This window comes from Lactuca saligna, chromosome 1, assembly GCF_052625555.1.
Source record: "Lactuca saligna cultivar CGN05327 chromosome 1, ASM5262555v1, whole genome shotgun sequence".
Lineage (NCBI taxonomy): Eukaryota > Viridiplantae > Streptophyta > Magnoliopsida > Asterales > Asteraceae > Lactuca > Lactuca saligna.
Genome location: NC_136417.1, coordinates 33,117,342 through 33,130,228, shown reverse-complemented (window position 1 = coordinate 33,130,228; position 12,887 = coordinate 33,117,342). Strand labels below are relative to the sequence as shown.

Here is a 12,887-nt window from a genome sequence, read left to right as displayed (position 1 = left end):
ACATCAAAAAAAGAGGAAGAAAATGAACCGAAAGAAGGAGGGGGTTCAATACGCATAGCCGATTGAGCAATTGGAAAAAAATTTGACCACCATCCATTGACCAGATTGATATACCTCAACTTCCTTAACGACACCATGTTCTTCAAAAACCTTCTGGAGTTCATCATTGTTTGTTGTGCGAGGGATGTTACCGACATATAGTTGTCTGGCAGCTTCCGACGACGGGTCGACAGTGACCATTGCCACCGGCGTTTCCTCGGCATCTGATTTGGGCACCATTCGAATACTCTGTTACCTCCATTTCAACCACCACCAAATCGCTCCGGTCCTTCTTCAACTCCCATTATTTTATCAGCACTTCCACCCTCCATATCTTTAAACACCCACGAGGCACATAAATCGAAATCAAAGATAAGCCTTACCCAAATTTTAAGGCGACATGAATAAAGAAATATAAACTTTTAAAACAAAAACGTATGTGGCGAAAGTAAAAAAGGAAGGAAAAAAAGAGGCACAAATGAAAAATGCAAAATTTTCCTGAAATCAAAGATAAGCGTTACCCAAATTTTAAGGTGGCTTGAATAAAAATATATAAGTTTTAAAACAAAAGCGTATGTGGCGAAAGTACGAAATGAAAGAAAAAAATGGGAACAAATGAGAAATACAAAAGTCTCCTGTACCACCAGTTTAACAATTAATAGTATATATAATTAAGCGGTTTAAGCTGATTTTCTTTTAGAAAATGTTCGTTATAAATCCAATTATTTCTCTAAAACTGTCTCATATCTTTATAAGTAATTCAAGTTGTTTAGTTTGATTTTCTATCATATTATGTAAAGCTCGATATAACTACAAGTATATCATTGAGACCGTTTATTTTATCTACAAAGACATAAAATTTTCTTCCACATGTATAATAAGACTTGACATATTTTTAGTCACAAAATTTGGTTTTGATATACATTATAAAGTATGTTTTTGTATTTAGTGCTATGAGTCCCGACGATGTGCTGATTAAAAAAATGAGTGAGAGAAAGTTTCCCTCACCCTCGAACTCCATAGCGTGGGTGAGGGGAGTCTGTCCCCCACAGTGGCGGAGGCAACCACTTTAAGTGGGGTGCATGGCCCCATTTGGAGGTGGGTCCCATCACATTTAGTACTATAAAGCCCTCAAAACTTTTGATTTTTATTAAAAGTCCCTCTTTAGCACCCACTTTTACATTAAATACCCTTATTGATAGTTTTTTTTTTTTTTCTAAAATAACAACATTTTTTTTTTAAAACTGACAATTTTATACCTGTATGTATTTTTTTTTATCAATAATGGACCCTAGTTAGATTTCGTTCTTGATCCGCCACTGGTCCCCCACTCTCTCTTATCGTGTGATTGGTCTGTATTTTAAATGTTTTTTTTTTATATATATTAAATTATATATCTACTAAAAATTATAAAAAATATATATCAAAATTCATGGTTTCTAATTTCCTATAAAATGATTATAATATTTGTATGAAATATATTTAAAAAAATTAATAAAAAAATGAAAGATTCTTCACATACACACCCTGAATTCCTGTGAGGGAAAGAAAAATAAAAAAAAAACTGTCTAAAGTGTGTTTTGAGTACATCATGTTGATGAAATATAAATTTCTATATATGTTCAAATTTGTAAGAACTTAATAAACTACGGTTGACCTAATACCATAGATATCATCATGTTTTCATAAATAACCGAATGTAATAATAATTTTTTTGTAATTTATCTCACAAAATATCACAAAAATACAAGATTCAACTAATTTATTATTTACAAATCTACTAATATATTAAAAGACTTTACATAAACTTATAAAATAATCTTAAACTCACAATTCTACCTCTAATTTATATTTTCATCAAATTTCATGATATCAAGCGACAAACTATGTAATAATTTTCAAAATTTTCATTACACCAAACTGGAATAAGGCTCCTAGTTTACATTAAAAACCAAATGAAGGGAGTGATGGTGGCATACGCAAAAGGGAAGAGACTCATAAAATGACAGAGTCAAATAGAGCTTTTGCTTAGAAATAATTGTTCAACTCATATATAACTTCTCAAAATAGGAGTTAAACGTTAAATATACTTTGTATTGTATATTAAGGTTGTGTTTGACATCCCACAACTAGTTTATATTTTGAGTTTTTTTAAATTATCATGTTTGACAAACTAATAAATAGTTGTTAAGCTAGTTTTCATAGAAGTTACCTTAAGTAAATTTTTAGGAGCTTTTTGAAAATTTATCGAATATACTTTAAATAATTATGAAAACATATTATTCTAATTTGTCTTATTATGATATTTTATATCTATTAGTTAGTTTTTATCAAACCTTATTTTTTTGTCGACTGGTTCATAAGTTAGCAACTACCTTTTGAGCTAGTTTGTCAAATATAACATAACTAGATATAGTGCACGATGTTAGGAATATTATTATTTAGTATAATTAGGTTTAGTTCTATACAAGTATATATATATATATATATATATATATATATATATATATATATATATATATATATATATATATATATAATGTTTATACGACTCTACATGCGTTATAGTATAAAAAAGAATAGGATTTATTTATTTATTTTTTTGTAAAAGAATAGCAATTCCTAGAAATGAAAAAAAAAAAAAAAAAATCTTTAAAACACATATAAAACGAATATATGAAATAACTATTAAAAAAAAAAAAAAAAAAAAAAAACTTAAAAACCAATTAAAAAAGTTTGTAAAGTATGTTGGATCAAATTGTTAAGAAAAAATAAGACTAAATGTAAAAAGGGAAAAACATAATACAAATTTGTAAAAAATAAATAAATAATTTCGTAATTTGTTGGTAGTATTTATATAAATATAAAATATATCCATTGACGATTGACCATAAGTTTTTTCTAAGGAGGGGCGTAAGCACTTTGTGGAGCCTTCTCCTCTCGCAAGGCGTCGACATGGAGGTTTTTGAGAATCTCTCAAGTCAAAGGGATATTCGTTATTTTGTCTCCTGTCTAATTTTACACCCTTTATCATCTCAGATTGCATTTCATTATATTCAGTCCCTCATCATATTTGAAAAAAAAAAACATGCCTCGTTTTTACATAATTATACTAGGGATTTAAAAAAAAAACACACACCTTGTTTTTACATAACTATACTAGGGATTTTGGTTATTTTGTGATAAGTTTTGAGTTTATTATAGATTTAGTTAATATTTTAAGTTTTAGAATTGCTTGATAGTTATCGATTAAGTCAAATCTAATTAAGTAAACATCTCATTGATTCAAATTCAACTTCTTACCAAACCAAACACCAGGTATATTAGAAATTAGTAATTGTAATATCAAATAATTTGAATTTGACTGGGTCAAACCTAACTTCTTATCCGATCTGATAAAAGACATATCAAACAGTACTTATTGTTATTATAAGTTATATAAGTTTGGGGTTCAAAGAGTTAATTTGTTGTTAAGATATATCGTTAACGAAATCATATTCAATTGCTTCATTGTTTGACGATGAAAGATGATTAACATTTTAAAATTTGAACCACACCGGTTTATAAAACATTTGACACAGTATGTACCTTAAAATACTTCAAAAATACATGGAATATAAATTTTGACTGAAATATGTAAGATATAAGATGTATTTAACTCTATACAACGATACATGAGAAATTACAGGGTACAAAAGCATACAAATATAAACTTTAGGGACCAAAACCAAATAGCTAACAATCACAAATCACGTGCTATACTGAGCCCTATAAATACATCGACTTCGTTTCCAAAATCCTCCGGCGAGCGATTTTTTCATTCATAATTCTAAATCGCAAAATCGCCAAAAAAAAAAAAAAAAGAGGGCGCACCTTAGCTATGTGTCCCACCGGAACTTCCCTACCACCGTCGAGAAAGCCCGCCGATTTAAGATCGGCATTTGATGTCCTCGACGTTGACCGTGATGGAAAGATCAGCCACGATGATCTAAAACGCTTTTACGCTGACGCAGGCGACGAGATCATCGGAACGATGATGAAGGTAGCCGATTTGAACAAGGACGGATACGTCGAATACGAAGAGTTCGAGAACGTGCTGAGGACGAATAAGAATGGAATTAGCAGCTGCGTAATGGAGGATGTGTTTAATGATATGGACAGAGACGGTGACGGAAAAGTAGGTCACGGAGACCTCCGGAGTTATCTTCGGTCGGCGGGAATTGAAGTCAACGACGATGATATCAAGGCGATGGTTAGTTTAGGCTCCGGAGATGATGATAACGACGGTGTAACGTTCGAAGGATTTCTTAAGATATTGGCGATTTGATGGTTTGAAATGCTTAGGGTTTCGCCGCATTGGTTAAGGTGCCATTTCTTCTTCTGGACGTTTTTGTTTTGTTTCTATCAACAGTAAATTGAAATTGTGGATTACAAGTTCAGGATTTTTGTGTTCATGAAATCAAATCAAAGTTTGTGAAGATGAATTGCAGATTTTGATTGTGATTTAGAATTTAGGTTCCATTCATGAAGTCATATTTGTTGTAATTGGGAAATTGAATTTCAAATATAAACGATTCGCTTTCATTTCTTCTTGATATTATTATTATTATTGCATGATAATTGAACAATGATTTTAAAAATTCCTATTGAAAGACAATACGATTGCTCGAACCTTGCAAAACATGTTGTTAAATTTTGACAAAGTGCACCACGGCTGGTTATAACTTCATATCATTGTATCATATCAATAGCATATGCGACTTAAATTATAAACTAATTGTTTATGTTTGTTAATTTAACTAGATTATAGCCCGCGTTAAACGCGGGAAATACATAAAAAAAAAACATATAATCGTTTATAGATATTGTATAATGATTATTAAAAAAATATATGGTTATTGGTATTATTGAAATATGTAGAAAATACATTGAAAACGATAAATATATATAATCATTGAAAGATCTCTTTGTAGACATCATTTTTTTGTTTTATTAGTTGAACGATTTTCCTCGTCTTATATAGTTATAATATTTATATATTTATAAGCATTTTAATTAGACGTTCATTGCATAATAATGTTAACTAATTTAAACATATATTGACAATCAATATACCGTTTTTTCTATTGCATTAAATATTAACAACTATTTCATTTATTCAAATAAAGTTATGTAATATAATTTATAAAATGTTAAATGTTATATAGATTTAATTTTAGTATATCATCAATGAAGATTCTTTTCTAAATCATGATTGGTTTATTTTAAATTGATTATAAATATAAATGCTAGCTTTTATGTTTGTTCTTATTTATTTAGTGTTCGTAAAAATTTTGCATTAGTTTTGGCGCAACTTTGAATAATTTTAGTATATTAATTTAATTTGATATATCTGTCAATTATATGAAATATCAAATAATCGCATTTCATTACTATTGTGATAATTTAGTTTATATATTGTATTTTCAGTAATCTTAACGCTCTTATTTTTTCTAATAACCGTAACGCTTTTACTAAATGTACTATTTACAAATCTCCTAATATCTTATAATTTTAATCTTACTTTATAATTTTTCATAACTATGTTATTTTCAAGATTGACTGCTTTAATAGTGTTTTTTTTAGTCTATTCACTTTTATATTTCATTGACTACAAATCTCCTGTATTCTGAAATTTTACTTTCAAAATGTTTAATGTTTACACCTTGATATTAATTTTTTTAATAAACTCATGTAATAATTATGGAATATATATCTCATTTTAATTAACATTCACTTCCTTTATTATATCAAATTCCTCATTAAATGGATATACTTTTGGAAAATAATAATTATAATAAGGCAACATTATCTAAAACGTAAATGTTTGATATACCTTTGGAGAAAAAAAAATCAGGATAATTAAAAAAAATTATATAAAGAAAATACAAATTTAAATTTGTTGAAATTATGGATGAAATTACTGACGAAAATTTATTTTGGAAGGAGTTGTATTCTGTAAGGTATAATAATATTACAAAATTTGAAATATCTATATTTGTTGTGTAAATTAATAAATTTTATTGTTACTATACGAAGATAAAAAAGTAGGTTGATATGATATATAAAAACATAATAATTTCAATGATATTTTAAAATCATGCCAAAATTAACCGGATTATTATGACATAAAAATTAAAAAAAATCATAATCATCTCTAATATATAAAAGTAAAATTTTCGTAATTAATGTCACTTCCCAGGATAGTTAATTTTTGTTTTGTTAAAGGTACCTAATACCTTTTCATGTTTATTTGAAAAGTTTCAGAAAAGTAGTTAACTGATTTCATGTAATTTGTGACAAAGAAAATCGAAATATATGAATACATACATTTGATATAGGAGCAAAAAATGATCGAAAAAAATATGAAAAACGAAAGAAGGTACTGACCTTCTAACACACAAGAGCGAATGTTGATAGCAGAAAATGATGATGGAAGTTATAAGCAATATTAACGATGTTGTATGAGAATGTTTGAAGAAAAGAAACGATTGAAAATAAATGTGAGTCGCGGATTCAATGATGAATCGTATATGTATGTGATGATTTGAATATGATTTTTCAGTATAAATGATTTCCTAATAAAAAAAGATTTTATATTACTGGTTTTACTAATATAAATGGATTTATATTAATGGTTGATATTAAGGCCTTATTTGAAATGATTTGTTAGTAATATATTTTTAAAATTGATCATATTAAAATCTTCATAACTGAAAATTCAAGATGTAAAATATGGAAAGTTTTTATTGGAATTAAATACATTCCATTTCAACGAATGTAAGTTATTGATTGATGATTGAAAATCATTTATTGGAATTAAATACATTCCATATGGGGAAGATGATGTCAGCAATTTGATCTAAGGGTGGAAAAAATAAGATTGAAATACAATCAATGGTCCAGATTATTTAAGATGATGTCATAAAGTTTCTCTTTTAGTAATATTTAAGATGATCATATTAAAATCTTCATAACTGAAAATTCAAGATGTAAAATATGGAAAGTTTTTATTGGAATTAAATACATTCCATTTTAACGAATGTAAGTTATTGATTGATGATTGAAAATCATTTATTGGAATTAAATACATTCCATATGGGGAAGATGATGTCAGCAATTTGATCTAAGGGTGGAAAAAATAAGATTGAAATACAATCAATGGTCCAGATTATTTAAGATGATGTCATAAAGTTTCTCTTTTAGTAATATTTAAGATTTAATGAAATTTATTTAAACCTATTATAATTGATAAAATAACGAAGACGAATTGCAAGAAATAAGAACATGTTTTACTCTTTTTTACATATAAACACATTTAACCTCTTAACCATTTCTTAGAAATCTTTCTATATATATAAACACATTTTCTTTTCATTCTCCCACCTATATATGACGTCATGAAATTCATTTAAAGTCCCTTTTGGATGTTTAACATACCAAAATGAAGGTATGACATAGGGAACCCGATATATAATTATTTACCCATTTTGAGAATGTATATAAATCAAAATTTGTGTTAAAAAAAACCATATTTTTGAAACCAATTTTGCAAATGCTTGGATTTCAGCTACCCAAGATCTCATCAAAGGAAATGCTCAAATGGGATACACTTTTTGGGAGACCGTTCGAAATATCTTCCATGACCAAATGGAGAAAGGTTCTTATCATACGTGCAACTAAATTACATCGAAATGACAAGATATGAGGTTGAAATAATCAAATTCAACGATTTACAACAACATGCATAAAAGTAGGTCAAACGATTTTGAGACCTTCGTTGCGACCCTCAAACAATACCAAGAATTAAAACCTTCTCGTAGTGTTTTCCCTATGTCAATACTTGGTTAGAGTTGAAGAAGTGTCGAAAATGGTTACTTGTTAAAGAAGTGATCTCTTGCGGTTCAAAGCATACAAGATATGTCCAAGCATGTAATCATTCACTACAATTGGATGGATAGACATATATCATTATCAACACTGAGCTATATGACCTTGAAGATGTGAGTTGTATGACCTTGAAGATGAACAACCTCCACATAGACTGATTGGAAAAACTAAAGCAAAGAAAGCGGATTTCGATTCGGGTTCAAATAATTCGAAGTCAAGTGATATCAATAGTTGTTGATACAAAAAATGACCCTCTTTAGCTAAAGGAACCGTTGCCTGATATGTTATTGATACCGCAGTGAGAAGTGTTACCACAACCCTGTTTTGTCTACCGCAATTAAAGATGTTGTCTTGTGAACTGAAGTGAACCGCAACCCTATCCACTACCGAAGAGAAGAATGATCAGCATTACTGACTTAGCGTGTTACCATAGTATTATCTAGTGAACCTTGCGTGGTCAATGAAGTTAGTATAATAGTATTAATTTATTTCTCATGTACCTTCCCGAGCTCTATAAATAGAGACTCCCGTCTTTATGTAATGTACCACTTCTTCATGATCTATTGGACTTTCACTAAAATACAAAGATCATTCTCTCATATTTCTATATCTTATTTTAATCTCCCGAGTTCCTCTTCACCTTTAACTGATCACATTTACTAACCTGTGTTTGAATGCAAACCTTGTTACGAATCAGTTTGGTGTATACTTGATATAACTTATTGCCATTTATAGTTCCTTTACATTTCCGCACTTTATATTCCTGTAACTAACTATCTAAAAATTCTAACTTATTATTGTTGAGCTTACTTGATCCTCTGAGATTAACTTATTCAGCAATTATTATCTTGTACTAACATTTGTTCAAATGTATCTCAAATATTTTTCTCTCAACAATTGGTATCAGAGCCAAAGTGGTTGCTTTTTAAACAAAACTCTGATTTTGAAAAGCCTTCTATACCACTAAAGCTCATTCTTGAAAATAATAAAAAAACAAAGGAAATACGACACAAGCATTATCTTTGAATGTTTCCAACAATGTTTGGAGGCTCTAATAGAGCATCAATACTTGTTGCTAGTGAGTACTACCATTGGCCACAAAGAATGGAAAGGTATCTCAAGAGACTCGGAAGAGATATTTTGTTGAAGAAGGATCCCATGTCCCGATTCTCACTCTTGTTCAACTAGATGGTACTCAAGCCAGACTAGGTGGAGGTTAACCAATAATGAATCAACCAACAAAAGATGATCTAGACAAAATGGAGAATGATGACATTGCCTTCTATGAAATCTCTTGCAGTATGGCTCTAGGAAACTTTGACATTATCATCAACCCCAAATCAACGAAAGAGATTTGGGACGTACTAAAGAATCTCTATCAATGGTCAGAACAAGAACAAGGCAAGAAACTCACCACGACACTAAATGAGTTTAACAAATTTAAAGCTCTTCCTGGTGAAAGTCTTGACGATTCATTCAAACGTTTCAATTTCATCGTCACAAAGTTATCAAATGCGAGTACAGTTCGAAGCAATCATGAAACAAACCTACAGTTTATCAACGGTTTGGGAAGACACTGGTCTACTGCAAAGATGATTGTGCAAGGAGATAAGAAAATTCATGCTTTGTCTCTATTCAAGTTATATGGAGAACTTTAGGCATAAGAATCAACTGTGCTAAAAGATTGTGTTGACCTCGGTGGACCTCTTGCCCTGATTGCTCAAACCCCACATGCCAAAACTCCATAGTATTTCTAACCCACAAAGTCACCCCATCAACTTCCATTTGACAACCTACTACAATCATATGAAACAGATGCGAAATACGATGATGAAGAAGAATTTCAAAATGTCATCGCCTTGGTTAGCCAACAATTCAACAGGGCACAGGCTGCCACCATCATCATTTCGTGAAAATCAGCAGTTTACAAAACTACCTTTTAACCGCAATTTCAATCAACAAAACAACCACTCAAGATATCCCCGAAACCCTTACCATCTACCTCAACCACAAAACGCACATCACACAAAAGAAATACCCCAATCCAACAAACCATCAGACTCCGGTATTGCAGCTAAAGAAAATAATGAAGTCATCATCTACCACAAGTGCAACAAAGAGAATCACTTTGCTAAAGACTGCAAGGCGAACGTGGTTAAGGACAAGGCATTCTATCAGAGAATGCCGAAAGAAATAGAGGAAAAAAGAAAAAGGGAAGGGCGTATGTTGCCCAAGTGAAGAGGGATCATCAAGTGTGGTCATCCGGAGACGAAGACGAAAAGTTTGACAACAAGATGAAAGGAAAGATCTGCATGGTTACAACTGCTGAAGAAGACAGGTCGATGAAGTTGCAAAGAAACTACTGTTATATGGCCAAAGATGGCACCCTCAGCATCGTCGAGCAGGTAAAAATCATGATCCATTCTAATAATTTCAGCATGCATGTTTGTGAACCATATTTAGAAAAACTTAATGCCATATGTGTTGTCGTCCTTTTAGACTACAACAAAGCATTTAGATGAAAATAATATAGCAACCCAAGAGCTATATCACTTAAGAGGAAGACTTGAAGATAAAATACTTAAGGTTGCCATACTAGAAAAAGATTTGTTGTTAGAAAAGGATGCTAGAATGTCGAATAAGTCTTAGTTAAATATTACTTTAAATCAAATGGATCTTGAACATAAAAAAATTGTACGTTTGAAGCAATTAATAGAAAATCTTTTTAATGAAACTGAAGCAATTTAAAACTTAGTGAATAATGGGACCGTAGATAACACCTACATCTGGGGTTGGTCCAATGGGTTCTCTACCGCAGATAACTCTACCCCTCACTTCAATGCTGAACGTCCATATGTCCCTCCGGATCGTGAGTTTCATTATCCAGTCAATGACAAAACGTTTCCTGAAGACATACGATGTCATTTCGGTAGACATCGTGAACTGAGTAACAATTATGTTATTAAGGAAATTCTTCCTGAATCCTCTGATCAACTACGCGTCTTTGACACAAATTGTCCTGATTCTCAGTCATCTTTGGATGTAGATGAAGAGATTGTTATGGAGGGACCAAAGTTAGTTGTCAACTATTCATCCTTGCCTTCCATAAAGTGTTTAAACAAAAACTCGTCCTTGACATATTCTACAGTAGTCCAGTTATTCTTACCACAGACCGCAGTCGAAAGCACAATAACCATTCAACCCATCCTTCATGAATTAGTGATCGAAAATTTTGAATTTGTTCAATGTTCTTAGGGTCCTGAACTCTCTAGTTCAGATGACTGAAGTCCTCATTTTTCAACATACTCAAAGGTTCTCAAGAAACCACAGTTAAATATTTTTGACTGCGGATCTCCAAAGACTCAAGCAAAATTGGCTTTCAAAGAAGAACTCAGGTCCCGAGGTAAAAAACGGGATACAAATTTTAAAAATTTCAAACAAACCAAAATTTCAAATCAAAGGGATTTCAAAAAAACCACTACTGCCAAAAATCTTTGAAAAAATTCGGCAGTCAAAGTATCAAACAAAGAGGAATGTATAGGAACAAAAACCGTTTCAAAATCACCTACAAAATTCCAAAAGAAAGTCACGTCTTTTCAAAATTATTCCTTAAACGATCCAAAGTGGAAAGGTATTTTACCAACTCCTGAACCTTCAAAATCACATCAATCTTTCAAAAGGTCAAAACCTAAGAGTAGTTCACGTGCCAAAAAAATTTCAAATCCTAAGGGCACTGCAGCCAAAACCCACCCACGGATCGGTCACAAAACTCCAACCACACTCTACGGACCGTTGACCAAGTACGGTGTTTGGATAAACAAGAAAAATCTTTCTGTCGGCTTTTATCTGCTAAAATCGTCTTGTCCAATACAACTTTGTAACATTCCAAAAGCTGTGAAACACCCAGGACTAGGTCTAAAAACTGACACAAAATATGTTCCTAAGACCCACGTGCATGCATCTAGTAAGAAAGTTTCTCATGTGTCCTCGGGCTCCAAACTTTTTTGGGTGCCCAAACTAACCCGCCAATTTTTCAGGCAATGTGCAAGGAGGAACAAGAAGATGAGTGGTTGATTGATAGTGCTTCTTCCTTGCACATGACCGGAAGGTTAGAATACATTCACGAATTCAAGCCAATCTGTAATTGTTGACACGCCACGTTTGGAAACAATGCAAATGGAATCATCAGAGGTTACGGTGTACTGACCATGGGAAATTTTTCCATTCAAAGAGTTGCTTACGTAGAAGGCCTCAAGCATAACTTGATCAGTGTGGGTAATGAATATGAAACTAGGATTAATAAGGAAATTGAGTAAATTCATGTGCAAGCTTGTGAGATGACTATCGAACAAGAGGTTAATTAAGAATAACAAATTAATTAGCTATTGCAAGTCTAACTTAACCCGAATAATTAATCTAGTAAATATAATTAAATTAAGCAATTGGCCACTGTTTGAATTAGTTTATTTGCTAAGGATTAGGGTAGTGAACACAACTTAATCACTTGAATCGATAACTAACGAAAGAATTAATCCATTGCACTATTACCTTAAAAGCAACCATAAAGTTAACTGAGTTGAACTAAACAGAAGTTTCTTTCCCATTATTGAATCTAGTCAATTTGTTCTTTTCTAGCCTTGCATTAGTTTTGTTTAGTAAGTTTCTAGTCTTGTAAAACTAGAGAAAAACCTTTATTTGCTAAAGTAATTTAGATAGAATTAGTTTTTAATTTAATTTGCCGTTCCCTGTGTTCGATACCCTGCTTATTTAGCTATACCACAATTGATAGGTTCACTGCCTTTTGTGTGTTATTTGATAATTAAAGTAGGATTAAAACTAAGTGAGTTTTACACACATCAAGTTTTTGGCAAAAACTTGATGTGTGTGAAACCAACTAGTTTTAATCCTACTAACTTAAA

General features: G+C 31.1%; 1 pseudogene; it reads left to right on the top strand.

Moving 5' to 3' along the window:
- The first annotated feature begins 3,853 nt into the window (after window positions 1-3,853).
- On the top strand, window positions 3,854-4,530 carry LOC144997035 (calcium-binding protein CP1 pseudogene; annotated as a pseudogene).
- Window positions 4,531-12,887: the final 8,357 nt, after the last annotated feature.